This window comes from Malania oleifera, chromosome 7 (genome assembly GCF_029873635.1).
Source record: "Malania oleifera isolate guangnan ecotype guangnan chromosome 7, ASM2987363v1, whole genome shotgun sequence".
NCBI lineage: Eukaryota > Viridiplantae > Streptophyta > Magnoliopsida > Santalales > Ximeniaceae > Malania > Malania oleifera.
Window position 1 is genome coordinate 21,388,940 of NC_080423.1, and position 5,485 is coordinate 21,394,424.

A 5,485-nucleotide genomic window follows, 5' to 3' on the forward strand; every position below is an offset into this window, starting at 1 on the left:
TGTTCTTTTGTCCTTAAATTTGTTTTCGTTATCTGGCTGTGGTTTGTTCTTAATTAAAAAATGATTTTGTTTTGCAGTCCAAATGTGTAATGGAAAGCAGAAAAAAATTGACGGATTTGTGAAAATTTAAGATCATGATCATGGTTAACATCCTCAAAAGTAGCAATTCTTAGAACAGCCTGCACAAGTCCCCTACTGCCCCTTGTCCAAATGTAACTCTAAAAGGCAGTCTTTTTCCAAAATTATTCTAGCATTGTGCTCCAACCATTTTCCCTATAGAACAACACAAAAAGCACACAATCTGAGCCTCCTAGCTTCTTTTCTTCCCAAAACCAACAAAAGAAATATTCAAGTGCTCCTCCATGACTTAGGGCACACCAACATTTCACCAAAAACTCCAAATAATATATTCTAGATACCAAGAAAATGAACAATGTAGAAATAAATGGAGAACATTAATTGGACTCCTCCCATACAAGAAACACACACCTAAACAAAGCCTTAGGAGCCTCTTATGGTACAGCAAACTGTTAGTGTTAACTCTTATTTAGGACCACCAACCAAACAAAGGCTTTTGTTTTAGAAGGGATATTAACCTCCCAAATGCACCAACAAAGAGGAAAAAGACATAATCCTTAACTAGATGAGAAAAAAATGACTTACAAAAACAATTCCCATTCGAATCCAAACACCACTTCCTCCCATTAGCCTTTCTAGAGATATGGCTATTCTCCAACACTATAAGCAAAGAAGAAAGCTCCTCCATCCCCTATCATTCAAATCACTACTAGAATGAAAAATCCGGAAAAAAAAAAAAAAAAAAGGTGTTACTATTATGAATAAGAAAGGAGGAACTGACGACATTATGATAGGAAGAAACATTATACATACAAGCAAAGGAACAACAAAAGGTAGCAACCCCACCCAAACATCAAGCAAATATTGTTTCCTTGTCCTGATGGTAAACTTGCAAACTAGACTCCAAGAACTCTCATATGAGCATTTGTGTCCCAGATTATCATCCACCCATTTGCAAGCTAAAGTTACTTTTTATAATTCTATGCCATAAATAATTTGCTTCTAAGGGAAACATCTGTAACCATTTACCTAAAAGAGCATTGTTTTTAGGCACAAAATTACCAAGACCCAAGTCTCTCCCCTCTTTAGATCTACACATGACCTCCCACTAACCAAATTATCTTTCCCCTCTTACATTTAACCAAAGAAAATCCTTCAAAATCCTCTCAATAAACATTTTTATTACCCCTCCTGGAATCCTCACTAAAGATCAGAAAAAAAAAAAAAAAAAAAACTAAATTATAAAGGCATGGTGGATAAACTAGCTAATATGATGGTGTTACAGCCCCTAAAAAGACTAGAGTACATTTCCACCCGTCCAACCTTAGTTACCTTAGTTATCAAAGGATCCCAAAAAGCTAAATAGTGATGCTTCCCTCCCAAAAGGACTTACAAATAATTCGAGACCAATTTAAGATACCACACTCAACTAAGGAGGTTTGCTCCAAAATCTAATCAAAACTAAGATAAGTAGCCCCCATGTAACTCTTCTGAAAATTAATTCTAAGAGCAATGACCCTCTCAAAAAATATGTAAGTTTAAAGATAATGACAATATGTATAAAAGACTTAACATGGTCATATAAAAACATTGGTGTCATTCGTAGATTGCAAATAATAATCACCTCCTCTCTCCCCACCTTACTTCCCCTCGCCACTCCCTATTTTATGCCCTCCTCAACACATCCACCTCAAGGACAAATAAAAACGAGGACAGAGGATCCCTTGCCTTATCCTCCATAGTAGTCACTAAAAATAAGATTAGACAAACCACTTGCATCTAGCACCCAATTCCTCCATCTATCTCCAAACCCTTCCCCATTAACATATTGATCAAGAACTCTATTTTTTTAGTATTATGAATCTCCTCCTCCCACCCCCACCCCCCCCCCCCCCCCCTTTTCCCAACCCAAGAGTGCTCTGAGCAAAAGAAAATGTCACTAAATATGAAACTCAACATATTAGCAAGAACCTTAGCAATAATTTCATACATGCCTTATCAAAGTCTATCTTGAACACAATACCCTTGTTTTCACTATAATGAACCTCCTCCACCACCTCATGAGAAACTAATATTGCATGCACAATCCCCCCCACCCCCCAAGCACTCTCACAAAGAGCAAATGTCACCAAATATGAAATTGAACCTATTAACAAGAACCTTAACAATGATTTTATACGCTCTGGATATTAAGTTGATAGCCTGTAAACCCACCTTAGTTGACATATTTTTTCTTTGGCTCCTAGGTTATAAAGGTTGAATTAACACTATATCCTAATGTTCTAGTTTTGTGAAACTCATGAAAGATCTTCATTAAGTCCTAGAGCCTAGAGCCTTTTCCCTCCCTAAATCAAATGTCATTGCCTTTATCTCCACCTCAAAAGGTCTCTCCAATTGACCTAGAATAAGACTCCAATCCAACCTTGAGTCATCGGCCTATATAAATCTTCCTCAATGTACATATATGTGTGTGTATTTTACTGCAACCTCTTCATAACTCACTACCTCTCCATTTTGTAACACCATCTTTATAATACAATTATGTCTCATTTACCAATTAGCCACCCTGATAATTTTTTTTGTTTTGAATTAATATCCCTCTCTGTCAATAACTTAAAGTTAGTTTTCTACCTCCAACTTCTAACTTCCTTTAGAACTACACTCTTTAATTCAGTTTTACAAACTAAGCTTCCTCCTCTACTAAAAGCCCTTCCTTATCCTCTATCTAAAACATTAAATTCACTTAAAGTACTTGGCTTTTTAAACTTCTTTCCTTAAGCATCTTTTTAAACCTTAAACCCTTCCAACCTACCACATCATAACCACCCCATATCTCCTTCACTAAAGAACTTAAAATAGTATGAGCTCCATCATATGTTCTCAAACCTAAAAGGAATAAGCCTAAGTTAGTCTTTCTAGACTCCAACCAATGGGAAAATCATTTATGATTGGTCTAGCTAGAACTTCCTAGATGAGATTAGGAAGCTGATCTGCACACTTCTCACTAAAAAATATCTGATTGGCCACGTGAACAAAATATTTTGCGAATGAATATCTCATAGCTTAGATTCCAAATGAATCTATCAAAAATTGCAAGTGCAAAGAAAATTTCACACCTTTTTTTTTTATAAACGACACTAACCTTCCCTGTGATTTGGCAAAAAATTATAGTCCTTCCTTGATGTGACAAAAATTTCACAAACCTCTCATAAGGTTTAGTAAAAAGATGTAGATCTCTTTTGAAGTTTCAAAAATTCCATAAACTTGTCCTGATGTTTCAAAAATCCCATGTGCCTTTTTGGACATTTGATTTTTGAAAGTCCTAAATATAAGATGTTTAGGGAGGTCCATGCAATTTTAGAACTTTGAAGGGGTCTGTGTCTTTTTTGAAAACTTCAAGAGAGGTCCATGAAAATTTTGAAACCTTATGTGAGGTTAGTGTCTTTTTTTGCAGGCTCTGAGAAAAGTCAATATTTTTACACCTTTTATTTTAAAGAATACCTAACAACATCGATCACCCCCCCCCCCCCCCCACCAACCACACACTTGGGATATCACAACCCATACACAACAAACAACTCTTCTCAAAACCAAATTTGAAACATAGATATAGAAGGACTATAAACTAAAGTGAACCACCAATGTCCCCTCCCCTAACTTCAAGCATCACATTTAAATATATATATATATATATATATATATATATTTTAAACTAATACTATCAATCATAGTTGCCACCCTAGTGTCTCACACCATTAAAACTCCCCTCCTTCGGAGCTTGTTGTGAGAAAAGAGTAGCCTGATCCTCCCTTCTACTTGGTCGAATATCCCTAATAATTTCCCATTTACTCATTCTAACTTAGTTTCTTTTAGGAACAAAATGTGAGGAGAGTATTTTGACACCTTTCCCAAATTAGACCCTTACCCATTTACTCATTCTAACTTAGTTTCTTTTAAGAACAAAATGTGAGGAGAGTATTTTGACACCTTTCCCAAATTAGACCCTTCTTCTTAAAATCACCTACCCCTTTAAAGTTGCAACATATTAGCCTTATAGTTTAACAATCGCCCCTTTTCCCTTCCCCCCAAAAATACTCTATGCTTCTCATCTCTTTTTAACCTTAACTTCAAGCATCACAATTATTATTATTATTAAAAAAACTAATACAATCAATCATAGTTGTCATCCTAGTGCCTCACACCATCAAAACCCCTTCCCCCGATGCTCTATGTGAGAAAAGAGTAGCTCAATCCATCCCTTTACTTGGCCAAACATCCTTAACAATTTCCCATCTACTCATTCTAGCTTAGTTTCTTTTAGGAAAAAAAAAATGTCAAGAGAGTATTTAGACATCTTTCCCAAATTAGAACCCACCTAAACCTTTAAAGTTACAACTTATTAGCCTTATATTTTAAATCCTTCCCTTTACTCGGCCAAACATCCTTAACAATTTCTCATATACTCATTCTAACTTAGTTTCTTTTAGGGGGAAAAAAAAATGTCAAGAGAGCATTTAGACATCTTTCCGAAATTAGAACCCACCTACCCCTTTAAAGTTACAACTTATTAGCCTTATATTTTAACAACTCCCCCCCCCCCCCCGCACCACCCAGAAAAAAGACTCTATGCTTCTTAATTCTTTTTGACCCTAACTTCAAGGATCACAGTTAAATTTAAAAAAAAAAAAAAACTAATGCAATTAATCGTAGTTGCCATCCTAGTGTCTCACACCATCAAAACCCCCTCCCCTGTGTTCTGTGTGAGAAAAGAGTAGCTCAATCCTTCCCTCTACTCGGCCAAACATTTCTAACAATTCCCCATCTACTCATTCTAACTTAGTTTCTTTTAGGAACAAAATGTTAAGAGAGTATTTAGACACCTTTCCCAAATTAGAACCCTCTTCTTAAAATACCCTGAACCTTTAAAGTTACAACTTATTAGCCTTATATTTTAACAATTTCCCCTTTTCCTTCCCCCCCCCCCCCCCCCCCCCCCCACAACCAAAAAAAAAAAAAAAACCCTTAACCCGTATGCATCAAAAGGTGCATGTACAGCTCCTAAGGAATACAATTTGATCAAGATTCTAAGCTTCTCAACTCTTTTTGAACCCTTTTCTTCTTCCTCTTATAGGTCTTGGGAGACACAAACACTCTAACTGTCTTCGCTAAAGTACTCACTCATTTATTTAATATCCTTCCTCAGTAGAAGGGCTAAGGATTTTGATTGTCTATCTTAGCCCTCATAGAACAAATGGTAATGCATTCTCCCTCATTAGCTTACTCCTTTTGGCACAATAAACTAACCCTACTACCTAGAATGGGAAGAATGTGTTTCAAAGGCTTAAAAGCCCCTTCAACTATATTTACAAATGCCAAAAGATATTTACATAAGATAGTAAAGTAGACT